A 19,650-nucleotide genomic window follows, 5' to 3' on the forward strand; every position below is an offset into this window, starting at 1 on the left:
TTAAAGTTTATTATTAATGCGAAAACAGCTCGTTGTTCGATCTCCAGTTCTGTGCATATCATGTGCATGCACTGTACATATGATGTGCATGTGGTGTACATATAGTGTATATGGACAGGTGACGACGTCATTTTTCTGATTTCGAAGAGAGCGCTGTGAGCTCTAGGTTTTTGGGTTGTCTCAGATCTGTGAGCATATAATGTGCATGTCGTGTATATACAGTGAGCGAATCCTGAAAAATTCATCCAACAAAACACCAACATTTAATGATTGGGCTTTGTTCCCACCATTGATGTGGGTCCAGTGGTGGTGGTCTCGAGCCTCAATTGTTTGTCTTGTTATTGCCAGAAAATGGCTGGAAAATTCACAGCCTGTTCTAGTTTTGATCCAACGATCAGGGATAAGATTTGTTACAAGGCTAGGTGTTTTTGAACTCGTGAGGACGAGATGAAATTAGTGGTGGCTTCAATTTGAACGGTGTTGGACGGGACGACTATGCAACGTGTGTGCACAGTGAAAAAGGAGAGAGAGTGCGTCAGGGAGAAAGAGAGAGAGTAAAGGGAGAAATTAGAAAATGGGAGGAAATAATCCATTTATATACAAGGGCAATTAAGTCATTTTAAGGTGTAAGAAAAATCATATTTCTGTCCAAATGTTTGCATGCCATGTGCATATTCGAAATGTCCTATTTCTGTCCCAAGATTAAGGAATTGTCCTATTTATGGGAATTTCCCTAGAAAATAATGAATATAAAAAACATCTCATAAATTTTGGAGCAAATAGAAATGTCTGGCAGTGCATACAGATACAGGAAATACATAAACATATAGTCCACGGACGCTAATGTGTTGGCGTACTTGTTTGATTGAACATTTGAAACCCCACGCAGTTTCACTAAAGGACAAGGATTGTTTGCCCTCCCACTTCCAGTGCCCTCCTGTTTGTGTGGTCATGGCTAAGCCACGTCACATTTTATATTACTATTCATTTTGTCTTATTATTTCTATAAAAAAAACAAAATAAAATGTTGACGTGGTTTAACCATGACTACACAAAACAGGAGGGCACGAGAGGGCAGACAATCCTTGTCCTTCACTAAATCAAAGTTGTACAAGTTTGGTCAAAGAATTATTATCTAATCAAGTAATTTTATGCGTGTTTGTGTGATCCAAATTAAGGGCTGGTATTGCACCAATGCTGTTGACACTTTTTTTTTCTTTTCTTTTTAAATGATATGATCTACAATAAGGGGCAAATGAGTGAGCTAAGTCTCATAATGGGTTAATAATAATGTGATTCGAATTTGCTTTTGACTATAATCGAACTTAAGACTTCTCATTTATAAGTGAAAAAGAATATCACTAGTTCGTAGTATTACCCTAGTCTTAAAGTAAGGATTGAAATTGGCACTATTCAAATGAACAGTGCTTTAATCCGGATTTCAGTTTAATTACAACCATGCCATTGCTCTTTGTGTTGGTTTTAGGTAAGCACCCCCGCCCTCAGCCAGGCCCAAATGTGTTGGTTTTAGCTAAGAAGCTTGGCCCTTATTCAGCCCCAAATGATTTAATTACAGTTTTGCTCATCAAAGATTACAATCCGATGGTGGGGATGGTGTATCAGGAAGGCAATGTTGTCCTCTCGGTTTTAGGCAAGATAGGAGGTAACCGGGTAGGTTTCATTTGTTATCGTTCAATGAGGGTTTCGGAGGGAGGGAGAGAGAGAGAAAGATGGTGATGGAAGGAGAGTGAGGGGGAGGGGAAGGGGTCTCAGCACTGTTGCTGCAGATGGATTTCACAAGTGTGATAATGGGTATGGTCAGAGAAGACCATATGGATGTCGGTATTTCAAGGAAACGGGGTAGGGGTCATGAACAAACCCTACTGAGAGTGGGGTGTGCTGGATCTTGCGCAGCATGCCTCAAATCCAAAGATGAGCTTGTTTTTTAAATTGTATTCTTTAAGAGCAGTTCCAGTGTGTTCCATTGTCCCTAGGGCAATCTACTATGCTATCCATCCAATGAACAATAACTACCATTAATGAACAGTAATCGCCTTTTGCATCTTCACCCCTGCACTCAATAGCCCTGGCAATTGGCAATAAAATATTAATATTTTTTTATTTATAAAATAATACAAAATAATTTTATTTGTAATTTCGGATAAGATTTTTAATTGTTCTCGTTGTGCCACATGTCATTATCCGGAAAGACAATAGCAATAAAATATTAGTATTTTTTATTTATTTATAAAATAATTCAAAATAATTTTATTCGTAATTTCGGATAAGATTTTTAATCGTTCTCGTTGTGCCATGTGTCATTATCCGAAAAGACAATTATTGGTGATGGATTTCCGATTAGATTTTTAATCGTTCTCGTTGCGCCACATGTCATTATCCGAAAAGACAATTATTGGTGATAGATTTCCGATAAGATTTTTAACCAATCACGTCACGCCACGTGTCATAATCTGTTTACAATCTTTGAGGATAGATTTCCACCAGATTTTTAACGAATGACAGCATGCCACGTAGCATTATCTACAATCTAATCCTTTCTGAATCCTCCATATAATCCACCATTCATCCTTATAAATCTCACACCAATTTTCTCAAGATCTCTATCATTATTCATAGTTTCTGCTTCCTTATTCACCTAAATCTCTATCATTATTCATAGTTTTTGCTTCCCTCTTACAATGTCTTCTTCTTCCTTAAGGATGATGTGGGAAATCGATTAGCAAGAGGAAGAATTATTTAACCGATCAGAAGGAATGTTCAAAGCCAGGCGGCCCAAAATGAGTGGGAAGAGGATGAGGAGCGTAGACGGAGAGACGACGAATCAAGAATGGCAAGAGCCTTACATTCTCGTCGAGTCATTAGCTGTGGATCAAATCTGCAGGCTTAACCGTGCTGTAAACATTGATAGAAGCAGGCAACGACGAGGTTAGGATCTCTTGGACGATTATTTTGTCCATAACAGTGCATTTCCTGATACGTACTTTAGACGTCGTTTTAGAATGGAACGTCATTTGGTCAACAAAATCATAGGCGCTGTTTGCAACCATGATTCTTACTTTGTGCAAAAGCTGGATGCTTTTGGTGCTATAGGTTTACTGCCTGAGCAAAAAATTACTGTTGCCTTGCGGATACTTGCATATGGAGTATCTGCAAACCAAGTGAACAAGATAGCGAGGATGGGAAAATCAACCATTCTTGAGTCCCTGATGAGGTTTTGCTCGGCAATCGAATCTATCTACACCGTAGAGTACCTTCGGAAACCTACTGAGATGGACTTGAAAAGGCTTCTGAAGAAAGGGGAGATGCGAGGTTTTCCAGGGATGATTGGAAGCATTGACTGTATGCATTGGACTTGGAAAAATTGTCCAAGTGCATGACAAGGTGCTTATGGGGACAGAAAAGGATCAAAAAGTATCATTTTGGAGGCAGTGGCATCTTTTGATACATGGATTTGGCATGCGTTTTTCGGGGTTCCGGGAGCTCAAAATGACCTCAACGTGCTTGCACAATCCCCAGTGTTCAACGATGTCCTGCAAGGAAAGGCACCAAAAGTCACGTACTGGGTCAACGGACGTAAGTACGACGGGCCATACTACCTAGCAGACGACATTTACCCAAGGTGGGAAACATTTGTCAAAACAGTGCCACGTCTACAAAGTGCAAAGGAAAAATACTTTGCAAGCTGTCAAGAGGGGTGCAGGAAGGATATGGAGCGTTATTTTGGTATCCACCAAGCTCGCTGGGCGATTGTTAGGGGTGCTGCTAGAATGTTTGATTTAGAGTTGCTTCGATCCATCATGATGATGTGCATCATTCTTCACAACATGATTGTGGAAGATGAGTACGATTATGATGTCGTTGATGAATATGAGACAGACACGATGAACAATTCTTGAACACAAATATATTGTGCTCATGATGCCACCGAAGAACCCGTGCAACAAGAGCCATTAGAAAGGGTTGGACGTTACAATGATAGGGTCATTCAACGATATACTGCACTTCAAAGGTCATATATGCACAATGCTCGCCAAATTGACTCGATAGAGCACCAATGGGAATTGAAACAAGCTGAAGATACTTAAGTTCATTAGTGTTTGTTTTTATTTGGTGTGTTTATTTAATTTTATGTGGTGTGTTTTTTTAGTTCATTTAGTGAGGTTTTTTTATTTTTTATTTTTTTTTAGTTCATTGTGGTGTAAGGTAGAAGATAATGAGAAAATATTTATATAAAAGTAAAATCATTTTTTTTTTAAATTTTGCAAATTTTTTTTTCAGATTTTTAATAATTTTTTACATTTTTTAAAATTTTTATTCACCTAATTAATCTATACCGTTGGATTTAGACCAATTTGAATTCCAACACTCCAGATTGTGCCACATGGCACAACGGTAACACTTCAGATTTTTTAACTGTTTTTATTTTTTTATTTTTAAAGTCTAATAACGTGGATCGTTGATCTCAGATCTAATGGCTGGTATTAAATGAAGTTTTTTTATTTTTTTTACCGTTGGAAATCCAACGGTCCAAAATTTATATCCGTTGTAATCCAACGGTCGTGGGAAGCCATGTGGCTCCCCAATGGTAAGATTTTTGAGTGCGCTGTGGGCCCCAATTTCTGATTTTATGTTGGATTACGCACGCCCACGAGTGCTTGAAGTCCACGCGCTTGATAGAAAAAATAAAAAAAGTGCGGCTGACATCTCCCTGACATCAGCCTAAGTCAGATGGCCATCGGGTGCTTAGGCCAGCATGAATCCACGACCCGCTTGCTCGGGCCAGCTCCGGCTCCATCGCCAGCTCCCGCTGGACTTCCCAGAGGGATGTATGGGAGGGTATGGGTTTTCAGTTTTTTCCTCTGATTCAACATGTTATGCACTATTTGAAAATCATTGTTTATTGTTTTGTTATTTCCTAGTGTTTGCTTCTTGGTTCCTTATGTATTCCTTGGTACAAATCTGTCTAATTTTTGGCTGTGTGATGATCCTTGCAGGTGAACTATATGAACGTTTTTTTGAAACGAGTTAAGAAGATCCAGTTGAAAAGAGCAACCAAGATAGAGAATTGGTATGCTGCTTGGTCTTTGTGTTGGATTTTGATGCTTATGTTCTGCTACTAAGTAGATTTTATAGTGTTCTAAATCTGTTTTGTAAATATGCTTAAAGATTGGACATGTTATTGAATATTAGCCATGTTGTTTGAATTGGATATGTGATTGAATAATAGGTATTTAGTTTGAATTGATTTGGATATGGGGTTTATTGAATTGGAATTTGGATCTGTGCTAATTTGAATTGGATATGTTGAATTAGAGATGTGTTACTTTAAATTGGATAGGTTGAATTGGAGTGTGCTATATTGATATATGATTAACTGATGGTTACTGAACACACACATGCACGCGCGTGCGGGCACGCACACCCAGACACCCCCACTGACCACCCCACCTCCATTACAGGTAGATCATGCTATTATGATAACAAAAAAGATTAGTAGATTTGTGTATGCCCCCTTCTCCATTACAGTTTAATCCCTGTTCGTTTTTCCTTCTGTCCATGAATTTGTTTTTAATTAATTTACTCTAAATGTTCGTCTTTCGTTCATGGGGAATTAAAGTTTGATAATATATTATTTATTGTTCATGAGTTGCGATCACTGCAACAATGTCTGACAATGGAGACCGTGAAAAAAAGGTGGGGTCTAGGATTGGGATCAGCAGCTTAACCAGCCAATGGATGAGGAGGCTAAAACGTCAGATATGCGCACAGGGACCAGGTTCTCTCTTTTTCTCTCCTCTCTCTAAAATCCAGTTCACCAAATTTGGAAATGTCAAAGCTCAAGTTTTCAATTTGTGTAAGTTGTTGAGATAGGGATAAATGAAATGCATTTTTACTTCATGTGGGAAAGAAAGGTTAGTTTAGTTGTCATTACTTATTTGGCTTATTTGAAATCAAATTTGGTCAGATTGAGTTAGCTTAATCATTTGGTTGCGTACATTAAATTGTTGGTTGGTGCTGATTGTTGTAAAAGACCATTTCCGTATGAATCTTAATGTGCAAGTTCTTAAATAAAAAAGTTAATTCATTAAACCTAACAAGTACTCAAGACTGTAAACTTGTTAAGTAATGTCCATTATGTAAAAAATATATACGATTAATTGTAAAACAACGGCCATTATTTTCAACTTTCTACCCACGAGTAGACACTTCATTTCATCCTTTATAATAGCAATGTAAAAGAACAATGAAGTCAATTCTATCCATTTTCTAATATTTCTTGGACATGGTCTTCCATGCTTAAATATCTATTTTTGTTCGCTTAGTTATTTGACGGTTTAAATTTATGAATACAGGTTTGTGTTTTTTTTTTGTCCAGATACTATTTCAAAGCTGAAGGAAACATTGTTCGTGAATAGCACATTGTCTACAAAGACGACATAGAAGACAGTTTACTTCATGTGAAAAAGAAAGGTTAGTTTAGTTGTCACTAGAAGATATGTCCGCGCGTTGCTGCGCGAACCATCTATTTCAGGAGTAATCGGATGAATGAAACACATTTAAGTTGAATAAATTCAACACAATTATGAACAAACAGAGGAATACATGAGTGAATGAGGTCAATAAGATCAGTAGTTTATGCTACCTTGTGCCAAAGAGTTTATGCTAGTATGCCCTCTTATGTTTAAGGAGCAATTGAAAGAAAATAGTTCATGAACGTCGCGCTTTTGCTGGCAGAGTTAGACTCATATCAGGATCTTACCAAAAGAATGCATGCATAACTTCTCCTACAGTAAATACTGTCCAAAACCAAATCATTTGTACCATTTACATGCTTGTGCAACATATGCCTTACACTGGAAAACCATAAAAAATCGAATACGAATTTGTAAATCATGGACGGATTTTGTTTTACATTTTTATAATCAAATCAAGTGGCAGTGTAGCACATAAAATTACAAACTTGAAGCAACCAGAGAGAGCAGAAATTAAGATGTAGAGGTATCCTCAAACTTGCAACATACTGTATGGAAGCTAACCGTAGAGGTTTGTGAAGCAAACTGCGGCATGAGTTGCAGTCAATTGAACAAAAACATAGTAGTTTAACTAAAAAATGCATGACGAAATGCATTCATAGTTTTCATGCATGACACAACCCTATATTATTCCATAAGTCAACTTAATATCATTCCACAAAGTGAAATTATAATGCTTAGTAACCTGTATTTGCCGCAGAAAGGGCAATGCCACAATGAGGGCAAATGGCGAAACTTAGTAACCTGTAGCAATCATTGCACTTTGTAGCCTATATGTTTTTGCCTATCTGATGGCATCTGCTAACATAAAAAAGGCCACAAAAGGGATGCCAGTCTACTTTGATTCTCATATCAAGCGATAAATAGAACAGACAGATGATGTTTTCCATATCAATAGCATACTAAGAAATCTAAAGGACACAACACAGTAGCTTACTAATTCAAAAGATTAAATGAACTATAAATGGACCAATGGTTAATCGAACAAATTCAATATAAATGAATCACTCCGATTTTAAGCTAAGCACTATATTGCCAAGAAAAGTGCCCATATTGCTGTGAATGTAAAAAAAATGAGTTAGCACTATCCACTGCTCATTTTGCTAAACGAAACGCCTAGAATCTATTCATTTCAAGTAAGTTATAATCCAGAATAGGGAGATGGAGATATCGAATGTTGAAAAGTGATTAAATTGCGATCCTAACAATCGATTTGACCTATATAGACCTACAGGTATCGAATTCGAACTTAGATAAAAATAAAGCTGCTGATGGGATAACTGATTCCTGGTGTGAGTCATCACTTCTACTTTTTATGGCAATGATTACTTAAAGTTCTCATGCATACCAGCTCTCAATACACTCAACAACACATGGAGGTAAGGACCAATCTAGTAATCTTGAGAAAAGGGGATCCCAGAACCCTCAAAAGCCACATACATCTTTTGGCAAGATAAGTCATATTGCCAAAGAACAAAAGAAAATAATAATAATAATGTATTGACACATTTAAAAAGAAATTCCGAACCTTTTGTACAATGCAAGAAGGTCTGGGAGTATTGAAAAAAAAATGTCTATAAGAAGTATTCAATTTTTTTTTTTTACTATGCTCAATTATGTGGATGTGCATTGTACTGCTATAATGATGACAATTATTTGTCAAATGCAAGTGGATTTCTACCATTTTATCAGAAAATGTTAATATCAAAGGAAAGTAAGCTTGTATGGAATGACAATCGTTTAAAATTAATGACCGTATTAAGAACAGAAAAGTTTCAGCAAATAATTGAATGTAATACAATAGACATAGATGAGAGGATTGAGTATTTAGGAATTCTATCATTCATGTGAAAAAGAAAACATGCATTATAGTTGAAACAACTCTTTACCTTTTTAATTGTTATCGGTATTACATGGACTAAAAGAACAGGAGAAGATTGATTTCATGTAGAAGATCGCTTGTATAAACTAAATCCAGTAAATCAGAGATAAATGTAATACCACAGTACACGACTGGAAAAGAGAGAGTACAAAATCCAGTCTACTGCTTAAGCATGACTCTATTAAAGTTTGAACAGACCAACATATCACATTAAGGAAAACAAATCACCTTCTCAGCCTTGGCAGCAGCTTGCGCAGATTTTCCATACAATTCTTCTCTAACAGCAAGTTGACCCTTCAATTTCTTATCTTTCAAGCCCTGAAACACACAAAATCCAAGATGCAGTGACAAATAAACATGTATAAGTTTCATGAAAACTCAAAGTTTCTAGGCCATACATCCAAATTTTCTTGTGCTCCTCTAAGAAACTTCTTCACTCTCTTATCTGACTCATCAGAAATCTTCTCCTGCAAATTAAGGTACTGCCCATTTTTCTTTCTCATTCCCCTTTTAAGAAAATTATGTGCACATAAGAGCCTAAAGTTCCGCTCTCATGTTGGTGAGTTAAATAGTGCAATGTACAAAAGGTGAGAGCTTAATCCAGTGCTATCATAACTAAAATACCAAAATATCAAAACTTGAAAATCTCCACCTAACAAAACATCTAAAAAACATATTTTCAATGAGATCGAGTAGAATCATGACTGCAAGCAGATCTTGTGGGACTGCTACAAAAAAAATAAACCAGTTGATTTCCGTAATCAGTTGAGTTTCAGGCGTACATGTTCCATTGCAGGCACAGTGTCAATAGTGCCACCATCTTGTTTCACACCCATTTAGCTTACAGCAGTTTCGAATACTTCAAACACAAAATGCCCTGAAACTTGATGAGTAATACAATTCAACTACGACATTCAAATTTTATTTTTCCAAAGAAAAAAAAGATAAACTGGTCCACATAAATCTTTTAGCTTGAAAATCCACACCCACAAACCAACCCAATTCAAATGGTGAATTTGTTATAAATGAACACTACGGATCGATCACATACCAGCTTAACAGCCACCTCCTCCCCACTGTGTACATTTACATCTAACACCAGAAGAGCAATTTCATTCAAAACACATTAAATTAACACAATGAATAATTTTCTAAGGAAAAAAGGATATCAAGCACTGATTACCATACCTAAATAAAGTTCTCCCAGAGACCCACTCCCAATCTTCCTCCCCAGCTTAAACTTCCCAGCAATCACATGCTCCATGATGCAACAATGTCCAATACGATTCGACCCACAGACTCAAACTGGCTTTATTTCACACCAATTTGTGCAAAATTCTTCCTTCCCAATCAAATCCAGCTGCATGGCATGCTCAACTGGCGCCAAATATGCATATCCCCTTCTGATTCATCTACTTTGAAATCTGCAACCTATAACACATTATTACGAAAGCAGAGGAATTTCCAATTACTTATGATACAAACAAACACATTAACCAACAAAAATCCTAATTCCCTCTTTCACTCACTTTCTTTAACTAAAATTTAATTACTTTGATGCTTCTTTCAATTTTCTTTCATTTTCTGAGCAACCAAACAGGGGATAACACAAATTGCAGGGTAAGAAAGAAAGATGGAAACCTGGAGGGCTTGGGAGAAGTGTTTCCGCTTTCGGAGGTCGTCAATGATGATCTGAAGCTCGGTGACTCGGACTTTGTTGAAATTGGGTAGACCGCAGTTTTTGACATGACATGAGGATATGAAAACATCACGAAAATAATAGGTTTTGGATCAGCACGATAACTTATCGCGCCATTATCGGATGATCCATTAAAAATAAATTATTTTGATAATTTAAAGTTTAATTACTAAAAGATTTATTATAAATTATAATAATCATATTAATATATACAATATATTCTATATTAAATATATAATTTTGTATTATTATTCTATATAAGTTAAAAAAAAAGTTTTTGTCATTATTTATTTTTATTATGAGAGTTCCTTTTATCATTACTATGACATGGGAGCTCTCCTTCCTTGAAGGAGGAAATTCCATAGGTTGTCAAGCTAAGGGTTAGGACTCTCTCTCTCTCTCTCTGAGACATGCTGCTTCTCTGTTCTCACACTTGAATATAAAACCATGCGCATGCTGCATGCATATGGATATGGCGATCTCTACCATTTTTGCTACGATTCAAAAACTATTTTCTAATGTCATCCAAAAAAAAACCTATTTTCTAATTTGCCACTTAGTATTAGTAGTACAATCTAATAGTATTTTTCTTTATTTATAAGTGAGAGGTATTTGATTTTTGCTAAAGGCGAAGTTGCACTATATTATTATAGTTGGCTCAGTATGACTGTATGAGGCTTAGCCCACCTTTTTATCCTTTACTATTGTTTGTTAAAAATAAATAATAAAAAAAACCTATTTTCTAATTTAATTAAGTGCCAAAGAATAAAAAAAAAAAAAAAAAAAAGAAATAGGTATGTTTGAGTCCTGGGTCAAAGGATCTTTCTTTTGTTCATGTAATAACTTGTTGTGCTTTTAAAAGGATGACCACAAGACCAGCAGTAGTCAAGGAGCCAGCTCCCCCAGCAGCATAAGGCCAGTCTTGACAAAAGGGCCTACCAGAAGGAAACCGTGGGCCAGGCCCGCCTCAATACCCTTGAGAAGCCTAGGATAATAAATTTTACTTAACATGTTGTTGTCCAAAATTAAAATAAACTAAGAAGACATACATACAAGTATGAAAAATGTGAAAGAATATATAAACACTTGTGATTCATCATTATTCCTCTATGAGTAGATAATGGTTACACTTACATTATCGTTTAGATTTTTAAAATCCTCCAAATCCTCATAAATAATGTTTTTTATTTGAGGGAAAAATTAATAAAATTAATAATAATTATTGTAGAAGTGTAAAAAATGTAAAAAAAAATATATACAATCACTCATAATGACAAGCTTTACAACTTTCATTAAGGGATCAACTTCGAAATCCAACACTATAATCCATAAACCTTAAATTTATTTAATTTATATTTAACCGTTGATTGTCATTTACGCCTTATTCTTATTACTAAATTTCATTTTTAAAATTTTCTTTTTGGAAAACATGATCATCTGGCGGATGTAAGAAGATGAACGGTTTAGATCTTTAATATCACATTTCGATATTTACGGTTAACTAAAATATGAGTCGATGTTATATAGTTTGTAGAAACTTTATAAACATCAAGCAATATTTTCACTAACCGTAAAACTCTGAATATAATATCAACGATCCAACTTCTGGCATCCTCTAATAGATCATGTTTTCAAAAAAGAAAATCTGAAAAAACAAAATTTGATGAGAAAAATGAAGCGTAAATGTAAACAACAATCAATGGTTAAATTTTGATCTATGATTTATATGATTATAGTGGCGAATTTCGAAGTTAAGCTCTTCACGAAAGTTGTAAAGCTTGTTATTACAAGCGTTTATATATTTTTAATACTTCTACATTAATTAAAAAACTATTAAAGACTTTACTTAAATAATAGCCGTAAGATAAATGAGAGTAAATTTGTACCGTTGGATTCTATTTCACTTATATTATTAGAACTTTTTTGGACAAAAAACCCCTTATATTTTCCATTATTTCCATCTGACTCTGACTGGTTAGTGACTCAGTGGTCACTGACTCGCTGATTTGATCAAATCAAAACAAAAGCCACTAGTAGTCTTCAAAAAAAAAAAAAACAAAACAAAACAAAAGCCACTAACAACACTAAGCTAGCCCACTAAGCCTAGGCTGCCCAGCCCTAAATAGTAAATTCTAATCCCTTTCTCTTTCCCCTCCTGTAACCCTCTCTGTCTCTCCCGAGTCCCGACCTACCGTGGCGCCGTCTGTTCTTCCTAGCTTCTCTCTCCCACCGTCTGTTTTTCCAAAAAGCTCTAATCTGACAGCCACGATCTTCTTGTCTTCCATTCATATGGTCACTTCCTCTTTATTTCTCTACGTAAGTATTTCTCCCTCTTTATTCCTGCATAGAACATTATCTTATCTAATGCTGAATGCGTTATTGCTTAGTAATATCCATTGTTATTGTTACTAATATAATATCCTACCTGTTTAAAAAGCTGTTAATCAATTTATACCCATTTTGTTTTAGAAGCAATGGATGCTAGAGATTCAGATTTAGTAAACAATGAGGAGTCCGTGGAGATTATAATGGGAACATAACGAGATCTTAGAAGCGAAAGTATAGACAATACAAATACGAGTTTTGCAAAGAAAAAGGCTAGAACAATCAATTTAGGTAAGCGAAAACTTCGATCTCCTGTTTGGAACACTTTCACTAAATTGGATACTATTTTTGAAGATGATAAATGTCGTGCTCAATGCAAAGATTGTAAAAACTAACACACAATTAAACCCTTTTTAGACAATTGTAGTGTACATAAGTAGGAATCGTTCTAAGCCGGGGATTAGAAGGGATGCTAATCTACACTAACTTGACTCAAAAAATGAAAACTAGACTCAAATACACAAAACTAAACTAGACTGACTCAAATAACACAAAACAAACACTAAGGGGTGTTTTGAACGAAAATTGAAGTAAATTGACATGAAATACTAAAGGGGGGTTTGTTTTGACGAATTTAAGATTTAAACAAACAAACTTGTAGAAACAAACTAAAGGGTACGAAATTGGGTGAATTAAGGGGGTGAAAGGCTAGCTAGAGGGTCCTTCTCCACACATGACACATATGCATACAAATCGATTTCCAGTTATTCTTCCTATAAACCATAAATGATAATGCCCCAAGTTAACCATGAACTGCACAAATTAACCATAAGATTTTCCTAAATTCATTGAATTGGGCTCAACGACGCAACCAAATTATTCTTATCAAGTTCCCTACATGAACTGCATAATAGAGATACATATCAAAGATCATTAAGTTATGTGAAAATCATAAGCATTGACATGACATTCGTAACTATGAACTACATGATACTCCTGTCAGGAATTTACTTAACGCGATCGTGACTAGCAACCTCCACTACTTGTAAATATAAGTTCATAACTATTAGGTGAAACTCCCTTATATTTTGGCATCAAATTCATGGATGCAAACTAAGTGGGCCCCCTTAATCAACACACAAGAATAAGTTATCAATCAAACAGTTAAGTAAATTGCATTCACAATTTATGAAACAATAACTGGATGTAATCAATTCATATCACATATATGTTCATGGCTTTGAATTCACCTCTAGTTAAAACGAAATTAGTTCCTCACGTTTGCAATTAAACAAAGATAATTAAAATTAAACATTGAAAACAAAAGATAGAATACACCTAGAAATGCTCCAACAATCCAAAGGTCTTGAATGGTAGGCATAGCTCCAAGCTTCTTCTTCTCCTTCCTTGCAAAGATGCGGCACAAGTGTGTTTTTCTGATTTTAGGCTCTTGTGTGTGGTTCTCTGAATGGTGCGGCATTGTGGCATATTTATAGGTTGAGGGCACACGGCACAAGGTAGTTTTGGAGAAGGATTTGGCACTCCAAAGGTTGTGTTGGAAAGGGATTGCACATCACAAACCAATAGAGACAAGGATCCAGGGTGCGGCAGATTTCTAGGCTTCTAGAAAAGGGGTATTGTGATAGGTTTCTAGAAGGACAAGGGATAAGGTACGCGACACCCTTTTAGGAAAAAAGTAAGGCCTTCTAGAAATCAGGTTTTTAGATGTTCTAGTATGAAAATAACTCCCCCTTGCAGCTGGAATTTAGGTAGAATAGGATTAGGATAAGGTTAGGATAAGATAAGACAAGGTTTTGGATAATGTTCATTCTCTTTAGCTGATTCCTTATCTTCTAAATCTTGAATTAATTTCTTCAACTCTTTAGCACATTCCTAGCCTCTTTTGATCTTCAAAAACGTCCATCCACCTCGTTCCATGCATGTGCTATCCATTCCAAGCCCAAAACTGCTCTAAAATGCTCCAAATTGCCTTTTCTTGCCACTTTTGCCATTTGAACCTACAAACACATGAAAATAGCTTAAAGCACTCTAATAAATATAAACTAACTCAGTAAATGCAAGGAAATTGGCTAACAAAGTTGCACAAATATGCTTCTATCACTACCATGTCGAAATATTGTCAAAGCTTGTGTGTTGAGGATGTTCAAAACTGACAAACAAGCACTACATGATTTATTAGGCTCGGTTGAATGTATAATTTGTTTGACATCAGACTTGTGGTAATCTTAGTGCACTGATGGGTATCTTGCACTTACTGCTCACTTTGTAGACAAGGATTGGAAATTGAATAAAAGGATTATAAGTTTTTGTCACATGCCTCCTCCGCATACCGATGTTGAATTATGTGAGAAAATAAGTGCGTTGGTAACTGAGTGGGGGATTGAGAAGAAGTTATTTCTATTACCTTGGATAATGCTTCTTCAAATATTTGTTTTGTTAAAATTTCTGGAATCAATTAAATATTAGAGGTCTTCTCTTGATGAATGGTGATTTCTTTCTTGTGCGTTGTTGTGCTTATATTTTGAATTTGATAGTCCAAGATGGACTTAAAGAAATTGATTCTGCGGTGGTAAAAATTTGGGAATGCATCAAGTATGTAAAGGGTTCTGAGGCTAGGAAGCTAAAGTTTCAAGAATGTGTTAGGCAAGTAGGGATATTGGATAGTAAGAGAGGTTTGAGACAAGATGTCCTTACTAGATGGAACTTAACCTATCTTATGCTAGATAGTGCCATTTTCTATCGATATGCTTTTATTAATTTAGGATTGAGTGATTCAAATTTTGAAAGTTGTCATTCTTCTTAAGAGTGGGATAAAGTGGTGAAGATTTCGAAGTTGTTGGGGTACTTTTATGATGTTACATGCTTATTCTCTGGAACAAAGTACCCCACATCAAATTTATTCTTCCCTAAAGTGTTCGTAATTCAGCTTCAAATTAAGGTAGCCATTGATGACTGTGACAGCTTAATGAATAAGATGGGGAATTATATGCACTTGAAGTTTCAGAAGTATTGGTCAGATTACAATTTGATTATGTCAATTGAAATCATCTTGGATCCTCGTTATAAGCTATATTTTGTGGATTAGGCTTACACAAAGCTTCATGGCGTGAATTCTATGAAATATAAAAATGTTTATGCCACATTGACTGCTCTGTTTTATATTATTATGCTCATCATCTTCTTTTGAGTTTTCTAAATAATAACCATCTTGACTACTTGATTCTTCTATACTTATGCTTGTATATGCTTCTACAATATTACTTTGGTCAGTTATTGTAATACCTCTTTTGAAAAATGTTATGCTAGGATTCATAAATAAAAAACCTTGTAAACTTTTCAAAAAATTCAAACATAAAATGAATGGGTATGATCCTATTGGTGAAACAAATGTTAATGTTAAATTAAATTGTTGTTTTTCTACTTTAATAAACTCATTATTAATGCAATGTGTTAAGTAAACTGATCTCTCATCAAATTGTGTTATTCTCACTGGTTTTGCTAATTTTTGTCTATATTTTTCTAGTACTAATTCTTCTCTTATGACACTCTTTGTACTCCATATATCTATCATAGCTGTTGTTTGTATCTTATGTTCTTTTGCTAATTCTATTTCACAATTTATGGTAATTAAGGAACTATTTTTTGGCTTTTCTATACTATAAACAATATTTCCTAATATTTCAGTAGTTTCTTGTGATTCTACTAAATTAACTTCTATTAACCTATTACTATAACACTTTTCACATAATATGGAATATGTATTATAGTATTTATTAGCAACTAATTTACTACACTTATGACATTTTTCTGGCCAACCTAAATTAATGTATTTATACTCTTCTTCATGTTGTTCTTCTATAAATGCACACATATACTCTTCTAAATCACTATTTATGCTACTTGAACCTTCAGAATCTGAATCTATCATATTTATACTTTCTATACTATAAATACTCTCATTAACACTCAAATCATCTAAACTATATATTGATTGTATGTCTTCATCTTCTTCTAACTTAAACAACTTCATTAAATGTACTTTTTCTCTGGCTGTTTACCTAATTTTGGACATTTAGGTCTAATGTGTCTAGCTTCTCCACATGAATAACATTTACAACTACTCTTATCTTTTGGTGCTTTATATTTTCTAATCCACTTCTTTTCCTAAATTGTTTTGGAATATATTTTCTCTTCCTATATGTTCTTGAATGTCTTATGCTGAAATTCTTATACTGTTTGTATGGTTTGTATGATCTATGTTTCTTTTTGTATATTTTCTTATGCTTATTCTTCTTATGACAATCATATTGTTGTGGTAAATCTATATTTTTACAACTCATGTAAAATTGTTTCCTAATTTGTCTTTTAACTTTTATTTGACTACACTCTTGTCTAAGTATATCATATACATGTTGAATTCTAAGTCCTATTGCAATATCATTTTTCTTTGGATGCTTTTGTCATTCATTCCAAAATTTTCACCTATTGGTCCTTTTATTTTTGTCATATAAGTATCTAATAAATTAATATTGCTAATTCTACCTGTTCTTCCTAAATATTTAAAGAAATCTATGGTATATTCAGCTATATACTGTAAATCACAAATTTGTAATTGCTCTAAATTTCTAATTGCTCTTTTATGTTCTTATTCGCCTCTGTCATCTAACCTATTATGATCTAAAAACTCTTGTTTAATCAAAGTAACAAAACCATCAATATTAAAATGTGTTTTAGCTGCCTGATGCTGTTTTGGATTTTGAACTTTCCATGACTGGAAATAGTAAAAAACTAAACAATCTAAAGTATGCTCAAAATAATCTAACATATTTTGTGAATTACTAAAATCTAACATTAATGTTGCATGTACGCAACCTTTTCCCCATCTCTCAATCATTATTTCCCAATCTTGTGGATCTACACTATCTAAGTTTAATATATTACTTGCTATATTAATTTGTTCTAAACCTCTCAAATATAGAATGCTATTTTTTCTAGGTTTTATCATACTTTCTTCTATATAATCTACTTTTTCATTATAGTGTTCATTTGTCGGTCTCAAAAATTGTTGATCAGCTCTACTTGCGTGTCCTGGATTTGAATTTTCTACTCCTGATGTACTACTTTGTTTTGCTAGATTACATTCTACTTTGAATTCTGCTCTTAATTCTAATAAATTATTATATTCTTTTGATCCTAAAATATGTTCTACTCCTATTTCTAAAATTAAAATTTTCATCTCTTCATCTGAAATTCTATGTCGTCCTAAATCATATGTCTTATATTTTTCTAAGTATTGTTCTTCATCTAAATGATCAATATCTTCTATGAGCTTATCCACAATATGATCAAAATTTTTCTCAACTAAATTAATATCTAAATTATCAAAAGCTATATGAATACTCTCATTTTCGATCTCGCTTTCATCCTCTTCTATTTTTTCTAGTTGCTTGAAATTACTAAACCTAATTGTTGCTTAACCTGTACTAGTTTTATATATTTGTACTTTATTTGGGTGTCTATTTTTTGCTACTTGTGAATTAGGTAATGTCCAATGAGTTCCTTCTAAAAAGATATTATCTACGGGTTTTGCTTCTATCATATTTACATGTTTACTACCAAATGTTTGAACTAAATTTTGAAATTCTAAATTAAACTTATGATTATATTTATTAAACACTTTACCAATATACATTAAGTTAATATACAAATTTTTATATTCATCTTTCACATTATAATTTTTTGTTCTTATGCTCACTTTAATATATTTACTAAATTCATTAATTGTCATAACATAATTTGGAATACAGCCTATGACTACTAAGTTTGAACTTAAGTCTACTTCAGCTGTTGCTATTGTTGCTTATTGGTGATTATCTCATCTATCATCATATATGTATACTAAAGCTTTTGTACCTACTTTGCTCTAATTAATCCTACTATTCCAATTAATATTGTTCCTATATGAATTTGACTAAATTGTGATTTTCTCAAATGAGTAACTGCTTCCTTACTAATTAAATTAAGTGTAACTTCTTTATCAATATAGCTAACTTCATGTTGATTGATGCTACTTACAATCTGCTTCTATTTTCAAATAAACATGATTGATACAAATTATATTTATTTTTCTGTGTTCTCTCAAAACCTCTTCTAATAAATTCTTATGCTTCTTCTTCATTTGGATAAATATCTTCAACTCTAACTACTTCTTCTCTTTTTCTCCTAAAAAGTTCCATTTTTAGTTATCAAAAGGATTTATCTTAGATCTTCTAGTATGATTATTTGTACTTAAAGTTAAATTTTCTAATTTATCTAGCAATGATGGTGGAAGTGATGAAGATGCGTTATGTAAAACTTGGTTTATTTTTGCTATTTGTTCTTCAACTTAATCTAATTTTTCAGCCAAACTTAAAACTAATTGGATAATTAAATTATTTTGCCTAATGGGAATATTACTACTGGCTACTTGTGTTGAAAAATCTATTAAACCTATTGGTTCTTTGTCTAGCTTACTAATTTCTTTCAAAGCTTGAATATATTTTCTGCTAGTTCTAGAATCAGTCATTAAACTAATAATTTATCTATTTTATTATGCAACTTATCTACTTGTTCACTTAACTCTTTTTACACTAATTGAATTTTTTGGACTTCTAATTTTAATTGTTCAACTATTTTTAATGATCTAAGTTCTACTTGCTTTGGCTTACTATCTATGAGGCCAACAAGCTCTTTTATCTCTCTTTTGCTAGGAAACTTTTGAATATTTTTATTATTATCTTCTAACTGAGCTGTAATATAGTCTAAATTTTGTCTAATTATTTTTATGGAATTTTTTTGAAAATACTCTAACAATTGATTTAACAAATGAGTATGCTTATTATTTTCTAATTTTATATTTTCTGCTTGACTTATAATAAGATCTACCATACTATTGGCTAGTGGATTTTCTTCACTATGCAAAATATGATTATGCTTTCTCAATGGAAAATAACAAACTAAACTATTTTGGTCTAAGGTTATTTTTCTTTTTTAAGGTTCACTAATTTCTAAATTAAGGTAATCTATCATAAACTACAATCTACATTTTTCTAAAATTACGGCTAACTGGCTTCTTAGAAACTCTCTTTCTTTTCTCAAGGTTTCTAAAACTTAATCTGTTGCTCTTTTTG

General features: G+C 33.7%; 1 long non-coding RNA gene and 1 pseudogene across 4 annotated transcripts; one reads left to right on the plus strand and one right to left on the minus strand.

Moving 5' to 3' along the window:
* The first annotated feature begins 1,458 nt into the window (after positions 1-1,458).
* Positions 1,459-4,106, plus strand: LOC148691758 (uncharacterized; annotated as a pseudogene).
* A 4,204-nt stretch (positions 4,107-8,310) lies between these two features.
* LOC137738424 (uncharacterized) lies at positions 8,311-10,170 on the minus strand. 4 transcript variants are annotated; one of them, XR_015954692.1, is made up of 6 exons: positions 10,078-10,170; positions 9,625-9,867; positions 9,488-9,528; positions 9,219-9,295; positions 8,835-8,903; positions 8,311-8,754 (listed from the first exon to the last, which is right to left on the minus strand). It is a non-coding gene; the product is annotated as an uncharacterized LOC137738424 (long non-coding RNA). The 4 variants fall into 4 exon arrangements; XR_015954691.1 differs by having other exon boundaries at positions 9,219-9,313; XR_015954690.1 differs by having other exon boundaries at positions 9,219-9,319.
* Between the last annotated feature and the right edge of the window lie 9,480 nt (positions 10,171-19,650).

Source organism: Pyrus communis, chromosome 13 (assembly GCF_041283825.1).
Source record: "Pyrus communis isolate YQ-2024b chromosome 13, ASM4128382v1, whole genome shotgun sequence".
Classification (NCBI taxonomy): domain Eukaryota; kingdom Viridiplantae; phylum Streptophyta; class Magnoliopsida; order Rosales; family Rosaceae; genus Pyrus; species Pyrus communis.